The sequence below is a fragment of the Lepisosteus platostomus genome, chromosome 5 (genome assembly GCF_059453375.1).
Source record: "Lepisosteus platostomus isolate fLepPlt1 chromosome 5, fLepPlt1.hap1, whole genome shotgun sequence".
Taxonomy (NCBI): domain Eukaryota; kingdom Metazoa; phylum Chordata; class Actinopteri; order Semionotiformes; family Lepisosteidae; genus Lepisosteus; species Lepisosteus platostomus.
Window position 1 is genome coordinate 16,731,887 of NC_142615.1, and position 7,513 is coordinate 16,739,399.

Sequence of the window (7,513 nt, forward strand, 5' to 3'; positions counted from 1 at the left end):
GGACTACTCTGTCTGCTTTGTAATTCAAAAATACATACAATGTCAAGTTTTTTGTAGATATAAAGGTGTTCTCTGTTTTCAAAGGATAGGTACTTAATTGGCATAATGATTTGGTATTGATTTTGTATCGTTGTATTATAAAGTTTGTGCTTTCTGTTTTTTTTTATCGTATTGTGAACTTATTTTTTAAACAAATGCTTACAAAGGCAAACACGGCACACATCTGTTTATACCAGTGGTGAATTGTACATTTTTATTAAGTACAAGCTACTGTGCACTTCTGGGAGTATAACAGGTTCGATATAAAGTGGCAAAAATATAAAAGGGGAAAATACCCCAGACTGCGTGTAAAGCCCTCGTTGTGACTGTTTTAGATTAAAATGGCGTACTGTGCACGAAATGTTGCAGAAACACAATCTGATATTTTGATAATTATTATTTTAATAATTTGATCAAATTGAGGCCCAGGATCCAAATCTTCAGTTCTGATTTTTTTAAGTGATATCTTTCCTTCCTGTCGTGGAAGTCACAAGATGTGAGCAATTGTTTTTTTTTTTACGTTGCGATCCAAAGAGCCTCAGACTCACTGTAACCAAACCAGGATGGATTCTGCTGGGAGCCGGACTGAGCTCATTCTCACTCCCTGTGCTAAAAACAGAATTAGCTCTTCCCCGAACATCGTCTACAGCTGCTGGATTGTGCTCTGCATCTTACTGCTCCGGCAGTTACTTTGACGAAAGACAAATCACTTGTGCGCTTTTAACCTTCTCGCAGCTACGGGCGAGACTGACGCTCGCGATATGAAGGCACCCGCTGGTATACCTTCTCTAACTTTCAGTCGCGACAGACTTCGCTTTTTTTAAAAAAAAGTAGATATAGCCCTGAAAAAAGCATTAGCTTTATCAGTTTTATATTAATCTATTTTGAATCAAAGTTTGATATTTTGTTTTATTTTTTATTGTATTTTACATAATAATAATAATAATCATTATTGCTTACACTTATATAGCGCTGTTCTGGATACTCCACTCAATGCGCTTTACAGGTAATGGGGACTCCCCTCCACCACCACCATTCTCCTGAATGATCACAGAGAGTCAGGACCTTGGTTTTACGTCTCAGCCGAAGGACGGCACCTGTTTACAGTTTAGCGTCCCCGTCATTGTACTGGGGTATCAGGACCCGCATGGACCGCAGGGTATGCGCCCAGCGACAGAAACCAGACGTGTGTCGGGCTCGGCTGCGAGCAGGACAATGACGTCACGTGGACAAAGTAGAGGAATTCAAAACGGTTCTATAAAAGACCTGTGTCAGCTGTTGGTTTGCAGTCTGGACTCTAAATCCTCCGATCCGATTTTAAATCTCTCTAATACCTGAGCTGCGGCTTCTTCCGAGTATTTATTCGTATACTTAATATGTGTAAGTGTATAGATGAAACCTTTCATAGAGTAACGCTTACGGCCGACAGGCACTGTGTAAGAGCCGGTGTACCAGAGCAGGTGACGTCACTGCCCTTCCCTGTGATAGCAGGACCACAGCCCGTGGGTTGTGGGGAGATCTCTCTTTAGCTCACCGGGCTGGGTTGCTGCAGAGACATGGGAGTCCCGGGTTCGAGCCCCCGACGGTGGGGGGCCGACCTAATGCGGTGACGGCGCCCGCCTGAGCCCTTGTTGCGTTACAATATATTGTTCAGTTTAAATCAAAATGCTTTACTAATACAAGAGAGAAGTATAGTATGAAGGATGTGACAAATGTATGATTTCACGGAACAAAACGGTTTTTATTTGCATTCGAAATGAAGCGGAATTTTAGCGCAACACACAAGCCCTTTGTCTTTTTTAGTGATTTTTAAACAGACGTAGAAAACGCGTTTTTTTAACACTATAATAGCAGGGTCAGTGGCGTAATGAATAACGCGTTAGGCCTCGTGTCCGAAAATTATAGGTTCGACTGCCATCTGGCTTGTTGAGTTTATACCACTTACATTCTTTTATATAAATGAACTGCACCTGAAAGCTATAGAAAACACTTTGGGTAAGTTGTCTGCAGCCTCCTGCGTCGACAATTTACCCAAAACACTGTACTGTCTGGAGATCAGCTCCAGCTCTGAACTCAATTGCAATGAAAAACCATGCGTAACAAAACTGGAGAACAGCTGAACTTGCGCTCAGTTCGGTGATGAGGGTTCAGAACTGTCGTTGTTGTACTTAGCACGAACTGCACAGGCTCTGAATCAGACCATGTCAATTAGTCTGATCAGTGTAGGACACGTTAATGTAGAATTATTAATAGGTTTATTAGTTAGTTAGTTCAGGTTTACCCACCTGAACTAATGTAGAATTATTACTTGGTCTGTCTCTTGTTTGTATATAAATGAATGTCTCTGACAACTTAATGTTAGTTTTACGATGTAGGTCAGGCGTTGACATATGCACGAGTATACGAAATGTCTCACTCCTGGTTCAACTCATGTTCTATAGGAGATTGGCGATTCCTCCTGTTTCTCATACAACCATATCAGAACAGAAGCCCGTGTCACCCAGCTGTGATTCAAGATCGACTCGCATCTTTATCCCTTTTTTGTTCATGATCATTATTTTCTTTAGTTATGATCAATATTTAACTTTTTTTAAATGAAATGACAATAATCAAACATGCAGGCAGATTTTTGAAAAGTATTCGGAATTGACAGGGTGCCCCTTTGGAACAGTCGTCAGAAAATGTGAGAAAATGAAAGTTATGTAAGCTCTCACACAAAGCATTGAAGATTGGAATCTGAGTGTAAAAAAGCTACCTGTCTCCCAATGATAGGCAGGGATACACACCATGACTCGAATAGACTCAGCGAACTTTAACACCTATGATATTACGAGTGCTTTGCACGTGTCGAATTTCAAGAAGGAACTACTACAACAGTTTGGACATAATTCAATACCACCGGCAAAGTCCAATGCCGGCAACTTCTGAGAAAATAATGTTCACTCATGGAATTTGGTCTTTGAATGGCTGGCAGGAAAATTCATTTATACTCCTTTTGCACCCTCAGCTGAAACATGTTAAAATAACAACGCAGATTTGTTGGAGAACCTGACAAGAATTATTGGGTTAGTACTGTATGTATTCTTGTATATTTACTTTAATTTTAATATAAATGTAAACATGCATGCTGTATAAGCTATTGTAATTTTAAAATATGTTAGCTGAGGATGCGAGGGGGGCTATTATACCTTGTGAAACACGCAAGGAACTGTAAAAAAGGCTGATATTTGAATAAAATTGGCGATCACAAGAAAACCACAATTTATGTGGTATTATCATCAATATCCTTCAAAATCGACGTTCAAATGAAGGATTTGAAGAAACTATGAAAAAAGCAATAGTGGTAGGAGAGGATTTTGATTTTTGCTCTTCAAGTCAGTAGATCGACGTAGAGTTGCGCCCCTACAAACAGCACAAAGGATGAAACTCACCTCCTTCGTTATTGCTATGTTTGTGCAGGTGAAAGTAGCATTTGTGCTATTGAAAGCATCTCGGAAGATGAAGGTGCAGCCACTTCCACATGTCATGATATCATTAGATCCGACGACAAGAGCTGAAGCCCCCCCAGTCCAAGCCAGCAATGTGAGGAAGATGGGGCTGGAGGAAGGTAGCGTGGCCGAGCGGTCTAAGGCGTTGGATTTTAGGATCCAGTCTCTCTGGGGGCGTGGGTTCGAATCCCACCGCTGCCAAATGTTAGTGTTTTAAGACCTGCAATACGATCAGTAAAAGTGCTTTTTGTTAGGCTGCAGGAGGTGTTAAGAGATAAACTTTCTAAAAGACAGGCTTAACATCAAGGCAGAAAAAATATTTTGTTTTCTCAACAGAAATTCTCTTTGGCACGTTCAGCTTTATGTAGGGAACAACATCTGCCGAGATCACTTTTGAGGCAGTGCACATGATAGTGTACCGGCAAGTACAGTACATTCAATATTGGCTGTGGTGGTGAGCTGCTTTTGTCTGTGAAACTTTTAATTCTTCACGCCGAATCGTTGGCAGGGGTAAAGCTTATTAAATCTTTGAACATAGCGCTCCATCAGAAGTACTTTGTTCGTGATCAAAAGAGATCAGAGGATTAACTTCATGAATTCACATAGCATACCTTACAGGAAAGATTTAAAAGGGGAATTGATTGTGCTTCCTGATGTTGTTCCTGTGGTTTCTTTGGATACAAAGGTGAATGTTCTTTGACGTTCTGCTAGAGTATCCACTGGGTGAGCTTTATCAATTAGCTCGGATAGGTCATCAGTGCTCCGTCTCCGGAAAATAATCAGCACTGTCGATCACGAGTTTACAGATTTCTCCAAATAACAACTATACATTTTAACCCAGCGGTTAGCATTCCTTCAATCCAATAGTTTTACTCTGGGTAAAAAGCAGCGCAATCTACAGAGAGATGATATTCAAATATTTCAACGTTCTTATTGGATTACCTGTATGGAGATATCGCTCAGAATTCCTAATATGATTTTGAGTTCAGTTTTGCTTTACTACTTTCAGAGTCTTTTATTGACCTTGCTGAAGCAGAGAAATGACAAAATCACAAATGCGACCTACCTGTGCTGCTGTTTCTGGTTAATAATTATTATTGCGAGGAAAAAAAAACAGCTCCTTGCATTAAGAGCAAGAGCAACCAATGCGCTCTCTTGTTGAGTTGGGTTTTTTCCGTGGTGCTCTTCCTCAGATGCAAAGTTATTTGGCGAGCAAGGACCTCTGAGAAGGAGCCTGAATCCGTCAAGAACTCTGAAATTCTAATATCGCACTACCGTCTTGTGTACAGAGATCTGCTTCTTCCTTTTTGAGTGTTTTGGTGTTTAAGAGCACACTTCCTACCTCGAATGTTAGTTTCAGGAGATGTGTTACCAGATCACAGATCATCTTGAAAAGATTTGGGATGCACTGGCTCAGTTATTTGAAGGAACCTATACCACCAACTCACTTCTGAGAAGCACCTGCACATTTTCGCAATCCTCTCTCTCACCTACAAAGTTATGAAGACACAGACGACCAACAAAAACTAATTTGATTCACTCAATTATTTGTCCATCTCTAAAGCCTGTGTGTATTGACAAGGCAATTCAAAAGCACATATTAAATAAGAACACGATCCTTCTTGTTACCATTCACGTGGTTGGAGCGTTGTTTCGCCCTTTAACATTCTTCTACAATATTTACAAAAGGGCTTTATCACTGGAGTTGTGTGCATCAGTCCATGAACATCAACTGTACTGCTGTTTTTCTATGCGTAATTTAATTGCAAGCACTTAAAAGATTCGGCTGTTAACCAAAAGGTTGGTGGTTCCAGTCCACCCAGGGACGGGGTTCTTTTGCGATATAAACATTGTCTTCAGTCGATTGGATTTCTCAGCGAAACCTTAACCATTTTAATATTTGCAGGAAATGCGAGTGTTTAAAACGTGTCAGGGTCACCGGGAAATGTCCAATAATGCCCAACATTGCAACTCCCCAGAAAACCATATTCACTCAAAAAAAATTATCGTCGAATCTTCATTTATACTCCAGTTGAATCCTCTGCTGAAATATTTTAAAAATACAATGCAGGTTTGTTTGAGAACTTGACAAGCATTCTTATAATAGCACTGTGCAGTTGGATTTTGATATTTTGACATATTTACCTTAATTTTAAACATAAATACTATACAGTCTATTGTAATTTTAAAATATGTTAGCTGAGGATGCAAAGGGGTGAAAGGGAAAGGTCAGAGGGTATAGTAAAAACAAGGTTAGGATTGGTGGAGGTGGTAGGGGTGTTGATGGTTTTTCTCTTGTCATGGAAATATAACTATTAATTTTAAAGGATCACTTACTGACGTCAGACAGCTGCCAATTCTCCAGACGCGTCTCTGGAAGGATAAACAGTTTATCCTCCGAGGTTCGTCCAATTTGCTAAAATTGTCCGGGTCCGGATGGAGTTTCAGCAGCCGTTCGCGCTCAGGTTTGTGATCCCGGACGAGCCCCCAAATTGTCATGGAAATATAACTATCAAGGAAGCCACAAGAGAGAGTTCTCACCTGAGTAAGGTCTTTATTTCAATATTGCAATATTGGGAGCCCTGCAAAGTGCAACCAGAGACTCAATTTGTTACAAGCAGTACAGGGTTTTTATAAGACGTTGCGCTGTAAAAAAGTTCAGCACTTGGTCCCTTCTAAAACTTCCCCTTTCTCTAAGAGAAAACAGATTACATCATAGAGCGAGAGAAGAAAAACTAGATTTGTTATTCAAAGCTTATCAGTTACTTTCAGCTAATTCTAATGACCCAGACAGCATATATTGTTTTGGTACATTGTCTTCTAAACTAAACTAAACAGTGTACTTTGTTGACGAACTGTTTTCTAAAATTCTGCAGGCACTGTAGCACAGCAGTTACATCCTTGAAATATATTATCTAAAAGCACCAATATATTTTTTCAAAGCTCTCTACATTTTTAAGAATCAATTTACTTATTAGATTTCCACTTCACCGGCATCATGCAAGCAAACTACATAAATATGAGAAAACACGCAAGAGAGTTGTCGTCAGAGTGTCGAAGGGTCGATGTATACTGGGGCTCAGTTGAAATGCAATGTCAGGACTTTTCCGAATTATGTCACACGAAGAGAGCAAAGCCCTTTCCGCCCTGCCGCGTGTGTCTCAGTAACTCGCTGTGATCGTATAGTGGTCAGTACTTTGCGTTGTGGCCGCATCAACCCCGGTTCGAATCCGGGTCACGGCAGAATAGGGGCGTCTGCTTTTACTACTCGCACGAATGAAGGCAAAAAAAAGCCAATCGATGTGAACGAACGGCGCTTTACAGAGGAGTACTGCCTGACTGGATCGTTGATGAACGACAGAGGCCACTCCGACCTCTTCTTGGTTTTCTTCAATGACTTACTAAGGATCTTCTTCACATTCGCCCATGCAGGGGAAGCCAGTTACACCAAAGCAAACGCAGGAAAGTGCATTTCAAGCAGAGACTAAGAGGGACTTGTTTACACTGAGAGTGGGCGGAGAATGGAACAATGCGCCCAGCCCTGTTGCTGGAGCCGATTCTTGATGAGCTCTTGGGCTCACTAAGAGGCCCCCGCTGGATGCTAATCTTTCTGTTGTTCTTGCAGGTCCTGCGCTGCTTTTGAGCCGACAGAGCTCGTCCTGGTCTGTCGGCACAGCCCAATTGCAAATGATCGGCTCCGCGTACAGAAGGAACGTGCGTTTGGTACAAGAGTGCACGAAGGCACCGGAAATACATTGGGAACAAATGACCGGTCGCTCAAGACCTCTGTGAAGTACAGGAGCGTGCAAAACGAGGCTGTTTCCGCCCCGTCTCGAACCGGGGACCTTTCGCGTGTTAGGCGAAACACTACGGAAACCTGCAGGGATCGCTGCTGGTGTCTCGCTTGTGTTTCGGGCTGAGAAAGAGACGCGTCACTTTAGGCAGGTGGCGCTGGAGAGAGGAACAAAGGGCGCGATGAAACAAAA